The 26784-nt window shown below is 38.4% G+C and overlaps 1 pseudogene; it reads right to left on the minus strand.

Moving 5' to 3' along the window:
* Positions 1-21461: 21461 nt before the first annotated feature.
* On the minus strand, positions 21462-21754 carry LOC132507486 (small ribosomal subunit protein eS27-like; annotated as a pseudogene).
* Between the last annotated feature and the right edge of the window lie 5030 nt (positions 21755-26784).

Genomic DNA, 26784 nt, shown 5'->3' on the forward strand with positions numbered 1-26784 from the left:
CTATTTAAATTCTCTGTCCATTTTATCACTGAGCTGTTTTCCTTGGTTCATTTTATACTATAGATATAAGTATTATTTTTCTGTATGGTAAATATTTTCTCCCAGTCTTGGTTTGCCTTTTACCATTATGATGCCTTTTGATACACAGAATTTTAAGATTTTAATAAAGTCAGAATTTTCAGCCTTTTCTTTTTATGGGTGGTGTTCTTTTTCTCTTAATTAAGAATTAATTTTTTTATCTTAAACTCATAAAATTTTTCTCCTGCATCATCTTTGAAGAATTTCTAGGTTTTGCTTTTCACAGTTACTTACTGAATTCACCTGGAATTTCTCTTGGAATTTTATATTTTCCAAATTAATACTGATTTATCATTGTTCATCTTTACCCCAATTATTTATATGTCAGCTCTGACATATTTCAAATTCCTAATATACTTGTGGTTCTCATTTGGTCCTTCCAAGTCTGTTCAAATTCTGTGTCATTATCATATTGTCTTAACTATGGCTTTATAGTAAGTTTTGATAATAAGTCCTCTACCTGGTCTTTATTTTAACATATTCTTAGCTATTTTAGGCACTTTGGATTTTGATATAGATTTACGAGTTAGCTCATCCAGGTATATGAAGTACACTGTTGGTATTTTAATTAGAATGACATTGAATTTATGAATCGTTTTGGGGACAGTTGATATCTTTAAAATATTGAGCCTTCCCATCTATGAATATGGTATCTCTTTCCATTTATTTTGCTCTGCATTAATGTATATATTTGAAGTTTTATAATTCTCTTCAGAAAGTTGTAGGTATCTTTTGTTGCACTTATTGCTAGGTACTTCTTATTTTTTTTCTTGTTGTAGTAAATGGAATCTTTTCAAAAATTACATGCTCTGTTTGTTCTTGGTGTATATGAAGTAAATTACTTTTTTTGTATACTGTTCTTATATCAGCCACTTTGCTGAACTCGTTCACATAATTTGCCTGAAGATTCTATAGCCAATCATATTGTCTGTGAGTAATGTCTTTTGTAATCTTCATGTCTTTTATTTCTTTTTCTTGTCCCATTGCAGAAACTCAGATTTTTAGCATAAGGTTAAATAGAAGTGATATAACTGGGCATTAACTATGATGTTTGATATACTTTCTCAAATTAAGGAAGTAATTCATCCTGATTTTGCTAAGAGTTGTTTTTTTTTAATTGGTCTTGAATTTTATTACTCTTCTGCTTTTATTGCTCAACCATAGTTTTCTGTCTCTAAATCTCTTTGTATATTCCTTAATTATATAACCACCTAACAGTACTGAGGCAAAGACTTTTTCAGATGAAAAGGACTTGACTATTTTTATCCCAGTGAGGAAGATGAGCAAACAAAATAAATCAAGCAAATTTCTGAAAGGTACATTTGTGGAAATGTGGAAATGTGGGCGTATTATGGAGTTGATGAGGAGATGGGAGGTAATGTCATCTTGTGGAAATGGCAATAGTTAAGGTACTACATAGCTGAGTCTTGTGACTTTTATGCAGTAATGCTCCATCACTTGAGTTCGGGGGTAGAGTACAAGAATTCAAGTAGCTAGATTGATCTAAGGCTGTGAGTATGCAAGGTGGTTGTAGCATAAGGGTTAGGGAAGTGTGGAGTTACTGGGGGAGTTAGTTTTAAGATGTAGTTGACTTGATCAGTCGTGTATGAGTGCGATTGCTGCTTACAGGAGGAAAAGAAGTCAGGAACAGGTCTGATACACCTGGACAAATTTTTGGTGACGAGGCAATGGGGAAGAGAAGGAAGAAGGTTGTGATCCAACGCAGAAAGTAGAGTATACGATTTCAAAAGAGAATTGTCTTGGGGTAATGACAAAATCTAGGTTATGGCCATATATTTCAGAGTTTTTGATAGAGTGGTTTCCAGAAAGTACTGTAGATGAGTCATTTCTCATCAGATTGCCTGGAAATGAAATGACCCAATTGTTCCCATCTGTAATGAATACGATTTTATTCTAACAGGACTATCTAGTTGATGTGTTGAGTCTACAAAAATGTTAATCTTTTTTCTGTCATTATACAGATGTATTACCATCTGAAGTGCTGCATTTTCATGAAAACTGGTGTGTTTAATCCTTGCATTTTAAGGGAATTAGATTTTTTTTAATACCTTTTTTTTTCTTTGGCTGCGCAACGAGGCTTGCGGGATCTTAGTTCCCTGACCAGGAATTGAACCCATGCCCCCTGCAGTGGAAGTGTGGAATTCTATCCACTGGACCGCCAGGGAATTCCCGGGAATTAGATTTTTAATGATATTTATTAAATATGTTTGAATATAGCATTGACTTTTTTTGAGGGTGGGATCTTTTTCTTAGAATTCTTTGTTCTGTGCTAGTTTCTGTCTCTTTAGCATTTATAAATAAGGAGCAGGTCTGTTTTCTTAAATAGGCTTCCCTCTGAGAAGTATTGAAAAATGTGGAAAGAGTAGGTTTTCAACTTGGAGGATTATTTTGTTTGTTCCTGGTGTTTTGGAATGGACCAGTGTTCACAGTATATTTTGTAATCCACAATTTTTAGGACCTTGGAAAACTGGAAGAAGATTCAGAAAATCACTAGAAGAAATGAGTTTTGGAAATATATTTGCTTTTTTCTTTCTTTCTGGAGAAATGGTAGTCCATGTATGACCTAAGAAAGTTTTCAACAACTTGAAGGATTATAGTATAACTAAATTGGCCAAGTTTTCTGTATTTACACTAAGAATTTAATAAACTTAATTAAATTCCAGGTCCTTGCCATAAAAATTGTCAGATTAATCCAGTTAACTTCACGAGTGCAAACTTCATGTGTACTAGTTTGCAGGGTCCTGCCGAGTATATAAAATGAAAATCTGATGTGGTCTTTGTCTTCAAGGAAATTTTACTTGCGTGATAGAGGCAAGACATTCTTGGACTGAGAAATAACAATACAGAACAGCATAGGGTTGCAACAATTCTGTGGATTCTCTCAACTCTGTAGATCATGAAAAATAATTTCATGTCTGCAGATATCTCCGATGCATGGGGAAAATGCAATATAAAATAGTTTTCTAACAAAAATTGAATGATATATCAATATCTACATTTATAATTGAATTTAAAATTATGCTAATTTGAATTTACTCCAGAAACTTTTGTTAATGAGCTGATTTTTGTTGACTGTAATAAATATTTCTATACCACTTGCTCTATATCTGTATTAAGTATTTTGCCACTGATAACTCCTTTAACTGGTCTTAGGAACCCTATGAAATAGGCCTGTTATTATCACCTCTCTTTTAAAGATAAGGAAAACAGAGAGGTTAATTAATTTGCCCAAAGTCAAACAGCGCATGAGTGGTAGAGCTAGGATTTGAATCCTGGCAGTCCAGCTCCACTCTGCCTCTTTATTTTTGGTTTATTCTGTTTTATTCATTATCACCTATTCTCAGTGTTCCTTTGTGAATGAAGTAGAAATAGATTTTCATCAGAAAGTAAGTGGAAAATTTGCACATTTTTAGGGTATTACTTTTGCCTTTCCGGGGCATATTTTAAATATTTGTCAGTATGTTGATACTTTGGGTTTATAACTGCTCCCCTCCCCTGCTCCTCTCCAAAAGAAACCAGAAATAAACTATAGAAAACAGCAAGTCCATTTTGTTATATGTTAATATAGTTTTGAGTCCTAATTTCTCTGAATTTGGTTCAAAGGAACCTCAGTTTTCCCATCAACTGCTAAAGTTCTATGCCTGCCTCTTTTAATTTTTACTTCCTGAACTAATTGCAGTTTGGAATGTGGTGATTGGGCTGGGATATCAACCATTCAGGAATCTGGCTCTATCAGTGTGTCAATCATAAAAGTAATCAATGTAGGGTTTCCAACTCTGATTCTTCTTGTGCCTTTTGCCACGCCTTCCCATGTGGATTTTAATGATACAGGATACCATTTATGGAAAGATGGTAATTTTAATGATAAGAAATATCAGAGTAGCATTTTCTTGAGTTGTTTTTAAAATAAGCCTCTTTTAGCCAAGAATTGCAAACGACTGGACCAAGACATGTTTGACCTCTGTCTGTCATTGCGTTTGTTGCCAGGAACCAAATGAAAGAAATCAGCCTGACTGGACGCCTGTTTACTTTTGTAGTCTATTAGTGTCTCTTTGAGGTCCTGACACTGCCCTTGCTATTATTCAAGGTCTGTTTTACTGGCAGAACTTGGTCTGGACAGCCGTTTTTTTCCCTAATAGTTCTGGACAGATACGTTGATTTGTAGCTTCAGATGAGAGGCACACTTGTCAGTTTGGACAAAAATAGCTTTGTGATTCTTGCTGTGAAATCTCATTTGTGTTTTTCTGACTACTAGAGGGAAATTGCAAACAGACATCAGTAGGATGTCGTTTTCCTAAAAGCTGATGCACTAGAAATGAAATAAGGATTAGTCCATAGGTTCAGTTTTTACAATAACTTAGGCAAGTCCCTTTCCACACACAGGTATTATCAGTATCCTCCTGGTCCCTCCCTCCCCATTATCCTCACTGAGGTTTACAGGAAGGTCCAACTTTCTTTCCATGTGAAATTCTCATTGGATGACAGGCTCTGGAGGCTCTGATGTCTAAATCCTCCCTTGGCTGCATGATGACTCTGGCATTGAACTGTGGGAAAGGTTTATGACAGGCCTGTTATGTGCTAACGTTATCTGTCAGGTGATGGACAGGAAGAGAGATTATATTCAGAATTAGTGTGATAAACACCATTGGATCTATGTGAGTTATTTCATCATTATCTATTGATTTGTTGCATGAACTACCAGATGACCAAAAGATAGCTTATCACAGTTTGGCTGGATTTTCTCAAAGAAGGACGCTCTGGATGAGCTTGGGTGCAAGATATATTGATAATCGAGAGGTCGGAGAGATAAGGTTGGGGCAGACCAAAAACCTTAGTGTAAGGCCTAGAAGTTACTGTTGGCAATTGTGAATTTCATCTACGTAAGAAAAGGTTTTTGTCCTAACATCATCATAATCTTATATTTACTTATAAATTTTGAGTTAAATTTTCTGTCAAGGTAGACGTGTGTGATCCGATGGATCTATTTTTTTGTGTCTGATGATAGTGTGCTCTCGTATCTTTGTCGCTCATTTCTATTTGCAAAACTTTCTGCCACCTGGTTTTGCTTATAAAGTCTTCAGTATTGGGAACAGATTTGAGGATCTCTTTGTATAATCTAAATTTTCCTCTAGTCCATTTCCTTTACAAAATATACACAGAGTTTCCTTTAAAAATCTGTGTTCTTTAAAAAATAACTTGTTGACTGAAAACTTGTTCTGAACAGTACTCATTCAGAAATATTGAGGACGGCTTTCTACATCTTTTGAATGTCATTCCTACTCCAAGGTTTTCTCTCTGCTCTGATGTCTTAGCTCCTGTGATGGGGAAATGTAGAGAAGGGAGAAGGCAGGTAGGATGGCGGGTAGGCAAGGAGGGCAATATTGTGAGTGCGAAACTCTTCTAAATGAAATAGTCACTATGGGAACAACTTTATAAAACAACATAATGAATATTTTCTTAAAAGATGAAGTTTTTCGCAATCCTATCACCCTAATAGATCAACTACATTTTGCATGTGTGTTTAATTATAGCCCATGTAGATATAAATAATAATACAGACACTTGCATATGTTGACTTTACAGTTAACATTGTGTCATGTTTCATTTGTCCCATAATTTAAATCCTAGATAACACTGTGTCAAGTAAGGTACCTTATTTTATGAAATTATGCCCCTGTTGTGAGTTATTTAGGTGATGTCCATTCTTCTTCTGTTACAAATAAGGCACATTAGTTTATTTAGAAAACCTTTGAGCACCCATCAAACCACTGTTGGATGCTTTCCTGGGTATTGTATTTTCATGCATGAAGTCAAACATTTGAAAGACCAGTGGTGACGAATTCTGTGGGAATAGCTTTTATGGGAAAAGTAGTTTTTATAAAGCGTTTTATGTTATTTTACCCAACTGCATGACTGTCTTTTCAAAATTTTTCTAGGATGAGCTATAGAAAAAAAGAAAAATCCATTTATCCACTGGTAGGATCCCAGCACTCTCAATATTCCCATCCTTTTTGGCTTTGTGCATAATTACAAACCTATTGTAGCATATTAATTTTTTTCTTATTTTTCACCTTAGGATCCTTGAAAATAGTTGAGGAGCATTAGGTTTTAGAAAGATACAAGGATTCAGGTTTGCTCTAAGTGAGACCCATGTGGCCTTCGCCAACTGTACCGCCCAGGATGAACTGATGTTAGGTTGACCAGTGAATGTCATGGGCAGAAGCTCACACGTTAGGGCACATAGGCACCAGTGCATGCAGCGCTAGTGCACAAAAATCATTGTGTCTTGGCAATGATTTTTGTCTTGCTGTATTGCAGTATGTGTGAAGTAGCTAATGGTGTCAAAGTTTTCGCTGGTAACCATTGAGCCGGTGACAGAAACAGGTGCCATCGTTATGGAGTTTGCTGACTCCACTGTTTGCTTTTACAATAGTGACAGTTTTGAAGGTCCAAGACTATGGTAACGTGAGGAGCTGTGTGATTTCCTTCTGTAGGGGTGTCTGTGTGTTTTGTTCAATTGAAGCACACTCTCTATTCTATTACATAAAATAAGATGTGTTGAGATGCATGCGTAATGTGATTTCTTTTGAAAAATGTTTGAATAATACAGTGGTTGGACTAGAAGTGCTGAGTAGTACTTGCTTTTTGAGATGCTACACACACACACACACAGACAGACACACACACACACACAACATTTTGTTGGATGTGATTTTGGAAATATGTATATATGTTTACATATATTAAAGCTTTGTTCTAATCCTCTAATTTTGCTACTTATATATTTTTTCCTTTGGGAAATATGAGTCCAAGTGAATTAAAAATGCCAGAGGGGGGAGTGTGATACACCGGATATGTCCTTGGATTTTAGAAAGATTCTACTTCTCTTTTTCTTAATTTATAATAGTTTTTATTAGAAATATAATAGTAATATATAGGAAAACTTGTAGGAAAATATAAAGAAATAAAGAAATGTAACAAAATAAAAATTACTTGTAATCCTGCTACTCAGAGCTAAGCTGCTGTTAATATATTTTTTTTCTATATATTTATGTGTATATTCTTCTTTCCTTTCATGTTTAAAAATAAGTTTGGAATCATTCATATCATGCATGTCCTGTTTTTCTTTGCTTTTTATATCATTAGCATTTCTGTGCCAATAAACTTCGTAAAAATGATTTTATAATACCATGACTGCCCCATATTCCAGCTATATAGTATGTTTTCCTTCTGAAATGTTGGGGATTCTCTATTGCATGTCACAGAGTCTTAGGTACCATTTTTCCCTGTGTGCCCATCCTTGAAATAAAAGAGCTCATCTTTTACCAATATTCTCTTTGTTCTCAAGTACTCCTAAAACCACCCCTCAGATCTGAAGGTCCAATTGACATGTGTAGGCCTAGAAGTCAAATTGACATGTGTAGGCCTGGCTGGTGTCTGGTGTCCAGCATGAGTGGCTGTAGCGGAGGGTGTGGGAGTTGGTGGGTGTTGACCTTGGTTGAGTCAGCATTTTCCCCTGCTCCTCTGGTGAAGGTCTTCTCCCTGTTTTTTTTCCTGTCTCCACCATACTGTGTCCTAAGGCACATCAACTCCCTCAGTCTCAGTTCCCCCTGACAGTTGGCGTTCCTGGGAGCGATGGTCTTGTGAAACTCTGTGCGGAGAGGTTCTGATGCCTGCCTGGGGCTGTCGGATGGAGAAAGCTTCTCCCACCATCTCCAAAAGCAGGCTCTGGGGTCAGCAGTCCAGCCTGAGTGAGGCAGGACTAGGACCACCTGGGCCAAAGTTCGGGATAATTCCTCAGAGACTGAAAACTATGTAATTGATTTTCTGGTGCTGTTATCGTTGCAGCCTTCATGTGTTGTCATGGATATTTCTGTTGGAAAATGGTGGGAGAGCAAATGGAGTTGATTGAGTTGGTTTTCATCACACAGAGAAATCTACATGCTACTGAGGGAGTGGGTCTCATGCAGTGCCATGTTCGAGTTCAGCCTTGGCCTTGGATACTTGCTATCGAATGGCATTCCTGGATGCATTTGTGCAGTTCTTCCCTGTGGAAATAGGGCATAGAAATTTTAAACTTTATCTGGTCCGGAGATCACTGAGTTCTAGGCTCACCGTGGCCCATTTCAAGTGCAGTGTCATCCCATGGCACGGACTCAGAGAGCTGGGGCCATGCTGGCCCTCGTATTCGACTGTATGGGTACAGCTAATTAGTTCACTCTGCAGTGATGCTAGAGAGGCTAGGAATTGGTTGTGCTCTTTGAGTCAGCCTGTTTAGCCTGATAATTTTGCATTTGTATCGTGAGTAACCCTCTGACATTTTTTCAGAGTTAATTTTCAGATGAGGAAACCTTTAGCTTAGACTTGCTAGAGTTTTCATAGCTAGTAAGTGGTACAGCTGGGATGAAAATCTGGTTTTCCCTATACCAAGTCTAGGACTTTTTCTACCATTGTATCAGTTCTTAAGCCAAACTAACGAATCATTTATTTTCCAGGAGGCAATTTTATTGCAGTGGATTTATTTTTTGGTTTATTTATCCATTTGACAGGTCTCTGAACCATGATTTCCCCACTTTTAAGAAATATCAACAATGCCATGCTTGATTTACCTGAATGCCCAAGTGCTTTCCGTGTGTACTGAATAATTGCGGCATGTGTATAAGGATTATTCTTAGTGACTCACCCCACTTAATTTCACTCCAACTAGCATGACTTATTACTCCTGAGGATGGTTGATAAGTAGGGTATCCATCTGAGGAAAGTGTCACCTTTTATGTGGGACATACTTAAGAGAAAATTGATGATGGAAACAAATGAAGTTAATTAGTTGAGGGAAATTAAATAGATAAATAAGATATTTGAAGTCAGATTTGCACAGAGCAGCAAAGATACTGGGCAGTTTTATGACAGTGCCATCTTAAATCTGTTTGGTAGATGACTAAGCATTAAAAAAATTGCAGACATCTGTCCTGTTTTTGACTGTTTCTTGCAGTGTTTTTTTGTCTGGTTGTTTACAAAGGATGTTCTTTGGGGAAAAGTTTAGGAAATACTAAACACAATGCAGAAAAAAATTAGGTTCACTCTTAATCCTATAATCTGGAGACGAGTACCCCCATACTTCTTTTCTTATACTATAGATTTATAAAATTCTTTTTTAATACTATAGATTTATAAAAAAGCAAGCTTTCAACCTGGATGTAACAGGTTCGTCACCTTCCTAAGGGGAGCGGGTGGGAGGTGTTGGGAGATGGCCAGGCTACCAAGACTTGGGGCTGGAAAGAGGAAACGAAAAGTGAGTCCTAAAATCTTTTAGTACTTTTGCTCTGGGCCAAACAGAGCTGCCTTTGGTGTTTTTAATGTCCCCTTAAGTTCCATTCTGCCGATAAATATGATCTGTCAATGAACTTAAAAAATTATTAATGAACATCTAAGAGGTCCCGATTTTTCAACATAATGAATAATACTACAGGGAAAATCCTTTTACATGCACCTTCGTGAACATAATAAATTCTTTTCTTTAGAAACAGCATTGCTGGATCAAAGACATGCATCTTTTTTTTTTTTTTGCGGTACGCAGGCCTCTCACTGCTGTGGCCTCTCTCGTGGCGGAGCACAGGCTCCGGACACGCAGGCCCAGTGGCCATGGCTCACAGGCCCAGCCGCTCTGTGGCATGTGGGATCTTCCCGGACCAGGGCATGAACCCGTGTCTCCTGCATCGGCAGGCAGACTCTCAACCACTGCGCCACCAGGGAAGCCCCAGACATGCATCTTTTAAAGTCTTTTGAAACAAGTGTACCAAGGAGTTTGACATTAGAAATTTTACAAGGAATTGCAGTTCTTGAGCAGTAGGAAAAAAATGGTCCAAGAAGCATGTTCCACACATCAGATGCAGTCAACTCAGAGAAGGTAAGGGTATATATGGTTTAAGTTCATTCTGTTCTATAAACAAGACTGGCATCTTAGTTCTGGCATGCGTTATACTTTCACTGGGCCTGGGAATTGAGCCAGCAATACCAGGGTAAAGCAACCTTGAAAAGAATTTTTTTTTCTTCCCAGAATCATTTGAAAAACTTTCCAGGAGGAAAATCTGTAGCACTGGCAAGATTTGAGAGAAATACTTTCTCCTTGTAAAGCACAGTACCTCTGGTTCATCAACCTTCAGTGTCTGAGATCTGATTGGTTTCCTAGGCACCTATAACTCAGTGCTTAAAAAAGAATATCACTCTTAAAGTATGACATACTGACTAACTAAAAGTAAACTAACGTCTCTAGTATGTTACCATCTTGCCAGCTCTTCCCACCGGCACTTTCTTTAACCTGTTAGGTCCTAGTGTTTGTAAGTCATTATTTAATACTATACTTATAAACACTTTACTATTTTTCAGTTGCCCTCTCTGAGCATTTAACATTTTCAGTTTTAAAATATCCTCCAGGGTTTTTTTCATTCATTTTGTAACAATTTAACTAGAAGTCAAGATTAGATGAATAGATAGCGTTTCCCACTGACATTCTTTTTCCTTTAGGATTTCCATACTGTTGCCTTTTAAAATCCTTTTCATGTGAAAATCAAAGGCTGATAGAGAAAATATACTAGATTTGAAATCTAGAAAATGAAATAGCCAGGGCTCATCTCACCTCCAAACCCACAATCATTTTTGATAATTCATAAGCCTACAAGTCAGAAGCATATTTTGTATGGAAAACCAGTATATGTTTTAGAATATTGCAGAAGGCTGTATTTGTGAGTTCTAAGCCCCTTAAATATTGATAAATATTGCTTAGCACTGGTATGACTCTCTAGGTAGGTGTCTCTGGTTTTCAGGGGCATATATTTATTATTTATCGGTCTTCTTTTCTAAAACAAATTAAGATGCTGTAAATGAAGATTCCTGTTCACTGGCACTCCTGAAATCGTATGGAGTAGTTTTTATGTATTTATGTTGCCGTGTTTCCCTTCTGTATTGGCGGGTTCTGCATCTGCAGATTCAACCAACTCAGGGTGGATCCGTGGTTGTTTGGATCTGCGGATGCAGCACCTGCGGATGCAGAACCTGCGGGTACGGCGTGTGGGCTGTAAGGGACTTGAGCATCTGCAGAGTTTGGTACCTGGGAGGGGGAGGGTTCTGGAGCCAATCTCTCTGTGATACCAAGGGCCGACTGTATTTTAAGTGGGCGTTTTTGATCTATAGTAATCACTGTAAACATACTCAAATACTTTTTATTATATTCATACACAAATGAAGAGGGTGTTTTCCCTCTAGGTTTTGAAGACCAGAAGATACGGGTTTCCTAGTTTTGGAACCCTGGGAAATTACTATATCCTCATCTTTAAAATGGGGGTTATACAGGATATAGATGAAAACTATTCAGCTCAGTTCTTGGGATACTGCAGGTGCATTCCATGATAATTAAAGAGCTTCTCTATTAATTCATAACAAATAGTTTGAGGGGTTAATACTGTTTACTTGCAGTCTCATGTTGCCAGAGTTTCATATTTTAATGGAGTAACATTTTATTTTATTTTTTAAAATTGAGGTATACTTTATGTCATGTTAGTTTCAAGTGTATAGCAAAGTACATTCAGTTACACATATATATTCTTTTTCACATTCTTTTCCATTATAGGTTATTATATTGAGTATAGTTCCCTGTGCTATGCAGTAGGTCCTTGTTGTTTACCGATTTTATATACAGTAGCATGTATATGTTAATCCCAACCTCCTAATTTATCCCCTCCCCCCTGTGCCCCCCCCCACTGTCTCCTTTGGTAACCATGAGTTTGTTTTCTATGTCTGTGGGTCTATTTCTGTTTTGTAAATAAGTTCATTTGAATCATTTTTTAATATTCCACATATAAGTGATATCATATGATATTTGTCTTTGACTTACTTCACTTAGTATGATAATCTCTAACTGAGCTAAATAGTTTACATATACATCCTGTATAAGTCCCATTTTAAAGATGTGGATATAGCAATTTCCCAGGGTTACAAAACTAGGAAACCCATATCTGCTGGTCTTCAAAACCTAGTCTGTTTTCCATGTTGCTGCAAATGGCATTACTTCATTCTTTTTTTATGGCTGAGTAATATTCCACTGTATATATATACCACATCTTCTTTATCCATTCATCTGTCAGTGGACATTTAGGTTACTTCCATGTCTTGGCTATTGTAAATAGTGCTGCTATGAATATTGGGGTGCATGTATCTTTTTGAGTTAAAGTTTTGTCTGGGTATATGCCCAGGAATTGGATTGCAGGATCATATGGGAATTCTATTTTTAGTTTTTTAAGGAATCTCCAAATATGTTCCATTATATTCTAGTAATTATATTATTCAGATTGTGTTAGGTCACAACATTTAAGGAATTAAAAATATGGAACTGCCAAAGTGTTATCTCATGCCATAATAAGCCAATATTTTAGTTTAGAAAGTATAAATTAAAAATATTTAAGGAAAGAACATGTTACATCATTCTCAGTGTAAGTCCTATAACAACATATGGGATGAAAAATATTAGTCCAGTAAGATCATGTATATATGAGGACCTCTTGCTTTCAACTTAAATTCACTTGTGATTTTTGAAGACTTTTCTGGTTCATAGATGAAATTCAGGTTCCGTATAACATCTGAATCACTATGAATTTAGTCTTTTCCACCTATATTCCTGTTTCAATAGGTATTGATATATAATAATGCAACACTTAGCCTTGAATATTGGGCTTTAAAGCAAAAATTTCTTTGCTTTTTTCAAAAAGTCAATAAAATGATAAAATATGTTGGGGACCTACAATACAACCTAGAAAAATGACGATTCTAAGCCTTATGTTGGGGTTAAATTGATTGTAGGTTTTAAAAGCTGTAATATATCCAATACATTATTTAAATATTGCAATTTGAAGCATTTACTATAGGGCCTGGTGTAGCCCATGCTCATTGAATGGTAGCACAATGCCTTGTGCACAGTGGGTATTTAATTAATGTTTGTCCAAGTGGAAGACTGTGCCCCACACCTCTCCTGCCCCTCCAGGGTTCCTGAAATTCTAACTACTAAACAGTGTAGTATTTAGTCTCTAATAGGAAGTACGGTTCTTACACAATGGGTGCAGGGCTGGTGGGATAAAGCCTTTTGGACCTCTGCCCAAGGAGGCTGCGCACTCTGGGGGAGGCTTCCCCAATGGGCACCGTGACTGACGGGTCACTGAGCATCCTGCGTGGAGAAGTGACCTTCAAAAGGGAAGTGATGTTGCCTCCTCTTCAGTCACAGCTCTGACATGTCTTATTTACTTGATTTTCCTTTCAAAGAAATCTTTTGTGATCTTTTGCTCTCATTCTCTGCTCTGTGTGTTGCTAGTTCCTGGTGACATAATCTTGATAATAAAACCTTTTTGATGCAAACTATAATATATAGGATGGATAAACAACAAGGTCCTACTGTATAGCACAGGAAACTATGTTCAATATCCTGTGACAAACTATAATGGGAAAGAATATAAAAAAGAATGTGGGCTTCCATAGTGGTGCAGTGGTTGAGAGTCCGCCTGCCGATGCAGGGGACACGGGTTCGTGCCCTGGTCCGGGAGGATCCCACATGCCGCGGAGCGGCTGGGCCCGTGACCCATGGCCGCTGAGCCTGTGCGTCTGGAACCTGTGCTCCGCGGCGGGAGAGGCCACAACAGTGAGAGGCCTGCGTACCGCAAAAAAAAAAAAAAAAAAAAATGTATATTTATGTATAACTGAATCACTTTGCTCTGAAGCAGAAATTAACATAACATTGTAAATCACCTATACTTCAGTAAAAACAAAAACCCAAAAAAGACCTTTTCCTTCTTGGCGACTCAGGCTTCAGGTGACTTGTTGAGCTACTTGTCTTCTTGATGTTAGAGTCTAAAAGATATATTTTTTAAGACAGTGGATGGAAAGTGAGATGTACCTAAAGTGACCATGGGAGTATTTGGGAAGGTTTAGTTTGGGATACCAACTAGTTGTTACCAAGGGCTTCAGGCAGTGGTTAAAAGAAGAGGCTTTGGTGACAGTTGGCCTGGCTTTGAATGCTGGCTGCACACTACGTACTAACCCTGGGCTTCTTACTTCTCTGTGCCTCTGTCTTCTCCTCTGTCAAATGGGGATAATAATAGCACCTAGTTGACAGGATTGCAAAGTACTTAAGCAATGTCTAGTGCATAGTAAAAACTAGCTCAGGAAATGTTAGTTGTGGTGATGCAAATTCCAAGGTACAGGCACGGGAGGATGGAATTGGGAACTGTGATTATATGGGAACAGTGACTGCTGACTCCTGTTCCCCTGTGCCCACCAGAGGGGACCTCTCTTTTCTCCGAGGCACCTTGAGTACCCACTGAGAGAGAGCAGGGATCTGTACCTCGAGTTTGTGGTCTGCCTACAGAGGCTTTGCTCTGTTGGTTGGGCTCAGAGAGCTTATTACTGTGGCATTCAGAATGTGAAATAATAGTTAATGGGGACAAGGGAATTTATGGCAGAATTTAAAATCACTTAGTGACTAATAACTTAGTGCTGTATGAAATCTGTATCTTGATATGCAGGGTGGCTGTGCTATTAACATTTCTGAGCTATTTAGAAGCTGGTTGGATGCTTTCTGTTACACATTCATTTTTCATTTTGCTCTTCCATTGAGGAAAGATCAGTAGGATTTAATAATTGCCTGTCATCTCTGGAAAGATAAGTAAGATAATAGATTATTAAGGGTTATTTTTCATTTTGATGGTGGATAAACATTAAGAGGAATCCTTGCTGAATGAAAACTGTGATTTATTGATTATGATTACAGGATTAATATGAAACCACTCAAATGTTTCTCTGCTCATAGATTCTTTTCCAGTGCTACTGTAGATACGATCCAGGACTATTAGCTATGAGTATTTATTAAGTATTGAATACCTGCTGTCTCACAGGAGCTTCTCCCAGTAGGTGATTTGTAATTGAGCAAATGCAGGCTAGGGGAGGTTGAACAACTACCCAAGATGTTACAGGTTTCACCTCCTAAGCACATTGTCTTTCTCCCGTACTTTGCAAATCAAGGCTTTTGATACAACTGATTGCTTCTTAAGAAAAAATTATTTTTCAGCTTTAGTAAAATCCAGCCTTCTTCAGGAGGCAGTTCACTATGGTGAATTTGGCATTTGAGTCCTAGGGTCAAAGGCTGGGTTATGGGGAAGAAATTACATAATGTATATGAAGTATCTAGAAGGGACCTGTCACACAGTCAGGGCTTTCTCTTCACGTGGCCTCTGGCTTTGGGTGGGGTGCCCACCGTCCAGTGAAATACAGTAATCAAGAGAACAAGCCAGGGGACTTCCCCGGCAGTCCAGTGGTTAAGATTTTGCCTTCCAGTGCAGGGGGCATGGGATCGATCCCTGGTTGGGGAACTAGGGTCACGTGTGCCATGGAGTGTGGCCAAAAAAAAAAAGAGAACAAGCCAGGGCATCAGATACATCTGAGTCTCACTCTCTCACTTTGGGCAGGAGACCACTTGGGGTGCTTTTGGCTGCAAATAAGAGACTCTTATTTTCAAATGCCTTATACCAAAGGGAGTTGCTCAGTGAAGTCTAGAGGTCGAGCCCATTGAGAGGTGGCTGATGGAGGCGATCCATCTCTCTTCTCTGTTACACTTGATGTTTGTCTGTTAACTCACAGCAAGTTGGCCACGGGACTACCGGGCATCACATCTGGACGTGACAATGACTAGAGGAAGAAAAAAGGCCACTTCTTATTATGGTCCTTGCCTACTAGAGAGGAACATTTTCCCAGAATCCTTTTCCCCAAGAGACTTCTCTCAGGTCTCATTAACCAGAGAATGGTCAAATGCCCACTCCTGAAATAATTACTAACAAAGTGAGAAAAACCTCTGCAGCTCAGAGGGGGGTGGCCCCTTGAGGCACATGAATACCTGCACAAAACTGAGATCCTGTAGAGAGTCAGAAGGAGGGAAGGGATGTTAACTCTTCTCTCTCAGCCTTTATTTTCTCATGTATAAATGGGGGAGCACAACACTTACCTCACATGACTGTCAAATGAGACAGGCACCAAAGGCCAGCATCAGAACAAGGGCTCACCGTGAATTTGAAGGAGCATGAGACCAGGGCCACGAGTTCCGGCTTCTACTCGTGCTTAGTTACTTAAAGCTGTGCAATTTTAAACAATCTCGGAATCTCCTTTTTCCACTTGCTCAACAGCTATCTTTTGAGACCTGCCATGTGGCAGGCGTTGTTCTGAGCAGCAGATACAGGACATACCTTCCCCATATGTATGTCTGTGCTAATAACTATGATTATAATGTTGCATAGCATGTATGATTGATTAGGTGCTCACCGTTGAACACCTATTGTGTCCCACACTGTAGTGTTCACTCTATGCCATTATCTTGGATGCTCACAATAGCTTCTTTGAGCAGGTATTTTGTAGTTGAGGAAATACATATAGGAATGTCAGGAGAATAATATCAAGAAGTAGTGGTTGGGGAAACCACCTCCGAGAACAAAACTATCCTCAGCGTTTGGAAGGAGTCCAGCAAGGCAAAGTCTGCTTGTCTCTTTCATTCGCTAACATTGGAGATATGCCTCCTGGCCTTGGAAGTTGCTAGCTAAAGTATCTTACACATTTATATTCTTTAAATCCATTACTTTTCTGGAAGAATGTTCATTTATTATTATTTTGATTAGTAAAAGACTTGAATGAAATTATTGATTTGATGAAACACCAAAACAGGAGCTCACTTCTGCTTATTTAGGACATTAAATTTAGTTGATGAAATGTGCAAGAGGAAGTGTGACTTTTCTGAATAAAACCGTCAGTAGTAGAAATAATTTGATTAACTTTGTTTTGGTCACAACCATGACCTTTTTGTGGTTTTTTTTTGGGTATATAGCTGTTTTTATTTAGAACTTATTTAATTTATCTCATTATTATAATTTTTAGCATATAGATCTTATATTTATTTTATTAAAATTTCCATAATGATTTCATATGATTGATATTTTTTAAGGCATTTTATTTTAAATATAGGAGTGTGTACATGTCAATACTTTATAGATCTTACAATGATAGGGAAAGATGTGATTTATCTTTTTTTAAATTTGTAATTTTTATTTTTGAGGTAATTTTAGATTCATATGTAATGTTAAGAAATAATAGAGCTCTTCTGTACTGGAAAGATGTGATTCAAAAAGAGAAGGGCATGGAAATCCTGGGAAATTTCAGGCCATCTCAGACATTTTGCTGATAACACCTATAGTGACTTAGACACGTATGCTATCAATTGTTTTAAAAGAAACATCTTTTAGTGTTTTAGTACTTACGTATTCTCAAGTAGAATTAGTAGCTGGTTTCTTACCTATTTCTTGATTTAAATGCGTGTAGAGCAACTGTGTGATTTAACAAGGAAGGAGATGCTTTTATGTCTTTTTCAAGTGGCTCATTGAAGTGACCTTTTCTGGGTGGTGGTCAACGTCAGCACAGACATGGGTAATCTTTTCCATGTCAGCAGGTCAGTGCCAGCCCTTTCAGCCTGGACCCCGGGGGAATGATGTGTTCCATTTTGTAAATGACATCACAGTCTTTCAACTGAACAATTAGTCACCCTGCTCGTGTTTTGTCTTATTATGTTTTGTTTTTTAAGATATTTTTAAATATTAAGACAAATATTTGAAATGTAAGCAACAGCATGTTCCAGGGCAGACGGTGTGAGAGGTTTGGGAGTGACCGTTGGCAGGGACTATGGAAAGGAGAGGCTAGTGGCTACGGGAGGACCTGTGTGCCTGTTTTATCCTGGGACTATTGCATTAGTGTAACATTTTGTATCACCTTTTGGAATGTATCAAAATGGAAGTTTAGGGCCAGTGGATATGTTGGTTCAAAAATAAGCCAGAGAGAATCTCTGAATGTTACAGCTCTTCAAAGATACTCAAACCCCTTAATTTTGTTCACCCGGAGTCCTGTCTTTTGCTGCGTCTGTCGTCTTTTTCCTCACATTTTTGGTAGTACTCTGGAAAGAAATGTCTTTCTTCTTCCTTGAGGTTTTCAGTCTGCATTTAAGGTCTTGATGGTACCTGTGAGGTAGATAGAGATGCACTCTGCTTTTAACCTTGGGGAGATTTTTCCTAATAGTCCAGTAGTAAGAGCATTTTCCAACCTCAACCTTATGTTTCTTCCTCAAATTATTGTTTTCAGGATAAATATGAGGCAGGCTTGCCCTGCGTTACTTGGGGTCAGCATTTTACTTAAGATCTTCTTCCTTTTAACATATACAAGTCAGTTTAAAATGATGCAAGTTTGGTGAGAACTAAGAAATCTATAGCCTGTAGTTGAATAATAGAAAAAAATGCTAAGACAATGAAAAGATCTACTGCATCCAGCGTTTTGCTTAATTCCCTGTTTATAGCACCTGTTTCTCTAGGTTAGAAGATGAGAATTCTAGAACCTGTGGCACCTGCCTTGTCCCACCAAGACAGAGTGGACTTACTTTTCCAGCAGTAACTTAAGGTACTCTGTGCTTTTCTAAAAACGAGGAATCTCTGTGCTGCCGGTCTGCAAGCTTCCATCTGAGCTGTGGTCCTGCATGCTTGCTGTCAGAGCAAGTTGACCCCTTAAGAAAAGACGCGTCCTCAAGAGTAGTGCTGGTGATTCATCTGAGCCTGTTAACAGGACTCTGTATGTCTCTGTGATAGGCAAAGAGGCATGTGTGTTCCTGAACAATGCTAAGTTAAGGCATAAAGTCGATTTTGGTTCCTTTAATAAGAGGAAAGGTCTCTGATAACCTAACTTTATTCCCAGAGTTGGTATTTTAGCTGTAGGCATATTTGGTCAGTTAATATGTACTCTGGTGAGTCAAATAACAGAACTTTCTTTTCTCCTCCTATTTTTTTAAGGTATGTAATACAGGGAGAGAAGTAACTTCTCTCCCTGTATTACATACCTTAAAAAAATTACATACCTGGGTCATAGAAACCCTGAGCAAAGGACGCATAACTTTTCTTCTGTCATCCAGAAAAATATTTGTCCACACCACAGGTTTGCCCTGATCAGTCTATCATCAGGCAGATTCACGCACATCACATATTTGGGGAGCAGCCGAAGAGCAAGTATTGACATGAAAAACAAGAGCCGAAACAAAAGAAAACAGAAACAGAAACAAAGAATTTTTGTGTGTGTGCCAAATGGTGTACCCTTGTATTTCCTCTTGTGTTGTAAGACAAAACTGTCTTTTCAGGTGACATCACCCATAGTGGACCAATTTGATTCATTTTCCTACAACTTTTCCATTATAGGTCATTTTTCTTGGAGTCCTACTATAGACATGAACTTATAAAATGTAATCTAACCTATCATGGACGAGTATTTCTTTTCAAGTCTTGTGATGCAAAATAGTAATAGTAATAACGGTAATAAAAAGAAATAAGAAAAATGGTAATATTAGTAATAGCTAACATTTACTTAGCTTATTATATCTAGGCATTGTTCTGTATGTTTACATATATTAATAATCGTAAGTTACTATTATTATCCCCATTTGACAGGTGAGGAAACAGAGGCCCAGAGAAATTAAGAAATTTGCCCCCAGTTTTATAGTTGGCAGAGAGGGGTTCAGATATTGCATTCCAGCTGTAGATATTTCGCCATTAACCACTATGCTGTGTTTCCAGAGGTCCTGATTATTTTAGAACATTTGTTTGTTCCCTGTTGCATCATCAGTGAGAGTTTTGCTTTTGTTTGCATCTTCTCAGGTGGTCTTGGTGTTTTGTTCTTTGAGTAGACCCAGTCAACAGCATCTCGTTTCTTGCCTAGGTTCTGAAGAATGTGGGAAATATCAATACAAGAGTAAAGCAGATGAAAGATTAGAACATCACGTTTATTACTGATGGGGGAACCTATCCTTGCGTGCAGCATGTTCCCAAGAGGAAGAAAGGGCAGAGCTGAGCCAGGCGTGCCTACTTTTCCCCAAGTTTCCCAGTCAGCTGGTTCAGGTTGGCTCCTGGGGGTGGCGAGAGTGATGGGGCAGAGGGAGGCCTGGAGTGGGTGGTCAGGGAGAATCCTTCCCAACAGAAGCCAGGAATGGTGAGCAAGGGCTGTTCTTTAATGTTAGAGATGTGAGTTGATCAAGTCTGAAATCTAGCGAAAAGTTAACATTACTGTTAGAATTAGGAAATGGGACAGGTGGCTATGATGTTTGGGAATAGTTTTGTGGTTTGGTGGGAAAATTGCGTGTTGGTATAAATATAGTTGGAATCCTGAGTTTGTATTAAATTGCTGCATGTCTCACCTCTCACCGATTTCTAGGATTTAAAAGCTTATCCCTCTGGACCTAGGTCCTGTTGTTTCCTTTCTGTGTCTTTGAAGCGTTTTGTCTTTTCCCTTATGTTTTCAATGGTGTTGCTTACGTATTTTGTTTATTACTGACAGTGTGACCTATTATTATGCTTTAGAAGGCATTGTTGTCTTAGGGAATGTTATATGATACGAGTAGTTATTCTGTTTATTTAGAAAAACACCTCAGATCTCAAAGCAATTTAGAGACCTCAGAATACAGCCTCTGTATAGGCGTTTTTGACAGAGAACTTAGTAGATTTAGAGAGAACTTGTTCCCTATTGTAATCACCATTTAAGAGTGTTTGAAACAGCGTTGCTACTTTTGGGGCATAGACCAGAAGTGATTATTGGTGAAATGCATTGTGCTTAAAAGTGACAAGACAGTGTAGGAGGCCAGGTTTTAATTTCTAGAGGTGTCATCTAGAATAGAGTGGGGAGGGCATTTGTGTCGCGTAGTGGTTTAATAACAATTACGTGCAAACGGTAAGGACTTGGACTGTCTAAAGCTTCCATAAAATGTTATCTAAAACATGTTGCCAAATTCTCTTCCTTTTTCATGGTTTTGGAATGCTATTTGGTGTATAGCTTGAATGAGAAGCCTTTGGTGACAAGAAGGCAACAGAAGAAACACAGCGATAGCTAACGTCCATTTGCACTCAACAGTGTGCCCAGAACTGTGCCAGCCACTCTGATTCTTGCTTCTTTCAGTTCTGTGAAGTATTCTGCAGGTATGGAATCACAGGCTTTCAAGGGGGAAGTTACTGCCCCAGGGTCACGCAGCTCACTGGTGATAAAAAGCTGTAAACCCAGCTCTGCTGACATGTTATAACATGTGTCCCTGAAAGGGAGAGTGATGGGTGGTGCTTTATCTACCTGATTTTAATTTGGTTGAGAAGAGAAAGCTGGAAAATCCTTAAATATCCATATGTTAACTGGAAAATAATCTAATACTAGAAATGTAGTACTTAATGGACTTTTATGCATGTTGGAGGTGGATGGTTTTTGTTTGTTTGTTTGTTTTAACCCAAAGTGTGTTTATTGGGACGGTTTCCCATCCATCTTGATTCAGGCTGCTTCCATCTGAAGGAGCATCCTCCGCAAGCCTTGCTTTTCCTCCTGTAGGCTGGCAGAGGACAGTAGAGCAGCCAACACCCAAAACTACTGTTTGTGCATGGCTGAAGACGGTGGTGATCTCAGAGCATCCTGGGCATTTCACATCCATGCGATGGGAATTGGGGCTCTGCACCAGGCGCTTCTTGTGTTTCCTCTTCTCTTCTGGAGAGGGATGAAGGAGATCCTTTGCGAGAGGCATGTTCTCCTGGGGAGGTCATCACTGCCGGAAAGGGACGTGGATGGTTTGATGTTAGTGCTTTTGTTCCTTTTGAATTTCACTGTGTTTGCTGTAGTAAGATTTGTCTGTTAATACTTCCTGAATGACGGACTTTGGTTGAAGGCCTGTGTTCAAGGGCTCAATGGGCAGAGGCATCCTAGATCTCTGTCAGGGAGTTGAAGTAGCTCCTATCCTGGTGGTCCAGCCGACTGGGTGGAAAGAGGCTGGGTCGGGGCACGGAGGCGGCATTTAATGTTAGTGCAGAATTCTTAGGATTCATATGCTGAGTGGTTCTTATTCTGTCTTGAGCCACAAAACACAGTGAAATAAAAACCAGACGGCTTTGGATTGAAGCTTTTTTTCCCCCTCTCTCTCTCTATTGGTTTGGCCAAAAAGTTCGTTTGGGTTTTTCCATAAGATGTTACAAAAAACCCGAACGCACTTTATGGCCAAACCAATCTTTTTCCTGAAGTATTGTTGATTTACAGTGTTGTGTTCATTTTAGATCTACAGCACAGTGATTCAGTTATATATTCTTTTTCAGATTCTTTTCCTTTTTTAGGTTCTTATAAAATATTGAGTAGAGTTCCCTGTGCTATATGTAGGTCCTTGTTGGTGATCTATTTTATATATAGTAGTGTGTATCTGTTAATCCCAAACCCCTAATTTATTCCTTCCCCTCCCCGCTTTCCCCTTTGGTAACCATAAATTCGTTTTCTATGTCTGTGGGTCTATTTCTGTCTTGCAAATAAGTTCATTTGTATCTTTTTTTTAAAAGATTCCACATGTGAGTGATACCATTTGATATTTGTCTTTCTCCGTCTGGCTTTGTTCACTTAGTATGATAATCTCTAGGTCCACCCATGTTGCTGCAGATTGTATTATTTCATTCTTTTTTATGGCCGAAGCCTATCACATAAACTGAAGTGCCTCAGTGAACCTCCATGGGCTTCAAATCTAATTACCATCCCTGCATCCCACACACTGGGCCAGCGATGAACTTGCTGGGTGTCACAGAGCGTTTTCCCCAGCACCATCCTGTTTGCTCATGTATAAGAATTGTAGCCTGGCAAAATCCCCTTCCTTTTTTTTTAGAGCTCTGCCCTCTGCCTGTACAATGCAATCTAGATGCTTTCTTTAGTGTCATAATATATGTTGTTAATTTTAAAGGTGAATAAAATGTTGAAATATTACATTGCTCTGAGAAAAATAACTGAAACTAATCATGAAAAGAGACCATCTTTTATTTATGCTGGTTGACAAACTGAACTGGAAAACGTCAAACTTAAATTGTGGCTAGCATAAACAGAGAGAGGGAAAATGTAACCTTAGTGATGGGTTCAAAACCTTTTAAAATAAATATTTCCAATAGTATCCCTAATACAACCTGATTTATTTAACAGGGAGTGTTGAATTTAATCTCTCCTCTACATATCACAATTATAGTAGTTTTAGACTTGTTATCCAATCATGTAATGGCAAATAGCTTTAGAAAAAATACAGTAAACACCAAGGGGGGAAAGCGGGGGTTGGGAGGGGTGGTGGTGGGATGAATTGGGAGATTGGGATTAACATATATACATTAATATGTATAAAATAGCTAACTAATAAGAACCTGCTGTATAAAAAATAAACTAAAAATCAAATTAAAAAAAGAAAAATACAGTAAGAGCAACACCCAGCAATCACTTGAAGTGAATAAATAAGCCTCTTAAAATTATACCTTTTTTTTTTCCAAATGGAGATACTTTCAAGGACTTGTCTTTGAAAGTAGAGACATACTCAGTTTTTTAAAAAAACAAGCTTATCTCTTTACCAAATGTAGATTTAGTCCTACCCATGACAGTTGGCTTAATAGAAGTCAGTTGCATACTGGGATGTTTTTATTTTTTAAATGATACCCTAAAACTTTGACTGCTTATAATTTGGGGCATACTTGCTTTTCATTGTATACCAGTTAAATCTGTGGTAATTTTAAGATGAACGTGATTTTAGTGTGATGATTGGGGATTATGAGATTTGTTTATGTAGCTGATTGAATTGTTTTCCCTCTAAGCCGCTTTATACAAAAAAAATCAAAGAGCTGTATATTTCGCTCATTTTAAAAATCTGCTTTTCCCTGTTTATTTTTTAAGCCAGTTAAATGCCTTTCTGAACAAGAGTGGGTAAAGCAAGTGAATAAGTGCTTTTCAAAACTTCCTGAATACATTTAATTCGTATTGATGAGATGTATGTGAATCCACGATGGAGAACCCATCATTAGCTTTAGGGGGCGGACGTGGTTGATTAATATCATACCTTTTTGTTTTACCCACATAAATTCCCCCTGAGGCCGGAAGTTTGTTAATCTCTACAGAATGCAGTATATGGCGATAAATACAGAAAGTGCCTTTTCATGTTACCCAATGAAGGGGGATTTATGTGGCATTAGAGTGGCCCTGAATGTCCTGTATGAGGCTTGTGTCCATAGCATCGTAGTCATTGCCTAAGTAAGTAGTTATGTATTGTCAAGCCTTTCTCGCTCCCCACGCCCTCCTACCAGTCTTGTTTCACTTGGCTTTTTCAAAGGAGACACCGTGAATACCTATTTCCTTTGCCATGGGTCAGGGTGGTGGTGGACCAATCTCTTAGCATCTCTGGGACTCCTGTGGGCTAATGCTATGAGGTGATAGGAAGCCTGTTAACTCCAGGAGGTGCGAAACAAGGGGAGGTCTTTTCACTGCTGACCCAGTGTTCTGTAGCTTGTTTCTAACTAATTAATTTTAGGTAGCAACTTCTGTATTCCATATGATGTCTTAGTCTGTTTGGGCTGCCATAATGAAATAGCACACATTGGGTAGCTTATAAGCACAGAAATTTGTTTCTCACAGTTTTGGAGGCTGGAAGTCTGCGATCAGGCGCCAGCATAGTTGGGTGAGGGCCCTCTTCTGGGTCACAGCTTCTCATTGTGTCCTCGTATGGCAGGAGGGGCTGGCTCTGAGTTCCATGGGATCTTTTTTGATAAGGGTGCTAATTCCATTCATGAGGGCTCCACCCTCATGACCTAATCACCTCCCAAAGCCCCCACCTCCTAACACCATCGCACTGGGCATTAGGGTTCTAACATGTGAATTTGAGGGGGGGGCACAAACATTCAGACCATAGCATATGAAAAATTGTGAACAGAGGAGAGAAAATTTTGAATGCTAGAAATTATGCTTGAATGTGTTTCAACACTGAAGGCATTTTTGTTTACTGCATCATCCGTAGGGTGTTTTGTATAAGCCGCGCATCACTGCTATTTTTATTAGCTTTCACAGTAGGATAGGATATTGAAGGAGAAAGCAGGAAATCTACAGGAGAAGAGTGTGAAGAGTGAAGAAACACCATCTTGCAGTAGGGCAGGTGTATGTGTTAAGAAGAAATAGCCTGAGATAATTCCTATATTTCCATGAATACTGTAAATTACTGTTTGATGAGTGTCTGTGCTCCAATTCATTTTAATACCCCAAATGTATTTAACTATATTGTAAGAACACATTGGTAGATGGGAACTTAGACTTTTTTAGAGGTTCATAGATGGCTTTAATCCTTCTGGAAATTCCCCCTTGTGCGAGCATAACTCCATTGATTGAACATAACTTATTGTTATTTTGGGGAGAGAAGTTTATGACATAAATGATCATTTTAGGTATGTAAGTAGCTTTTACTTTTTCTCATGATCTTATTCAGTAATTTTGTATTAGTTATTGATGGGTTCTTATTAGGTGACTTTCTATACCCTCCTTCCATTGGGTGAATTTCTGATGAATGTTTACTGGATTTTTACTCATATTACATGGCTAGAACTTAGCATGTGTGTCGTGCATGAGTCAACTGTGATGGCTTTTAGTCTCGCCATTCTTAGCTTGGTAGTCTTACACTTTTTAAAAAAATTTCTATAGTAAAGATATATGTATATATTTTTACTGAGGTATATAGTTAATTTACATTGTGTTAGTTTCAAGTGCACAGCAAAGTGATTCAGTTATATATATATTCTTTTTCAGATTCTTTTCCATTATAGGTTATTACAAGATACTGAGTATAGTTCTCTGTGTTATACAGTACGCCCTTGTTGTTTGCCTGTTTTATATACAATAGTGTGTATCTGTTAATCCCAAACTCCTCATTTATCCCCCACCCCACCCCATCCGCTTTAGTAACCATAAGTTTGTTTTCTGTGTCTGTGAATCTATTTCTGTTTTGTAAATAAGTTCATTTGTATCATTTTAAAGATTCCACAAATGACTGATATTATATGATATTTGTCTTTTTTGTCTGACTTCACTTAGTATGATAATCTCTAGGTCTCTCCATGTTGCTGCAGATGGCATTACTTCATTCTTTTTTGTGGCAGAGTAGTATTCCATTCTCTCTCTTTATACCACATCTTCTTATTTATATATATATTTTTGGAGTGTCCCTTGGAATGATATGCCCTTTTAGATATAACTTGTATAGAAATTCTGCAAATCCAAACTTTAATTTAAATGTGACTCTCTCAACCATTAACAGTGCCAACTGTAGATAGGTAGGTCGATAAGCACATGAACTGCCAATCAAACAAAGCTGGGGGCTTCCTTGGTGGCGCAGTGGTTGAGAATCTGCCTGCTAATGCAGGGGACATGGGTTCAAGCCCTGGTCTGGGAAGATCCTACATGCCGCAGAGCAACTAGGCCCGTGAGCCACAACTACTGAGCCTGCGCGTCTGGAGCCTGTGCTCTGCAACAAGAGAGGCCACGACAGTGAGAGGCCCGCGCACCACGATGAAGAGTGGCCCCCGCTTGCCACAACTAGAGAAAGCCCTCGCACAGAAACGAAGACCCAACACAGCCAAAAACATAAATAAATAAATAAATAAATAAATAAATAAATTAAAAGAAGGCTCAACATTAAAAAAAAAAAACAAAAAACAAAGTTGGATTTTCAGCTCTGTCAGAGGTAACAGTATTACCCTAAAGGTTCAGTAGTCCTTTGCTTTAACCCCCTAC

The sequence above is a fragment of the Lagenorhynchus albirostris genome, chromosome 16, assembly GCF_949774975.1.
Source record: "Lagenorhynchus albirostris chromosome 16, mLagAlb1.1, whole genome shotgun sequence".
NCBI lineage: Eukaryota > Metazoa > Chordata > Mammalia > Artiodactyla > Delphinidae > Lagenorhynchus > Lagenorhynchus albirostris.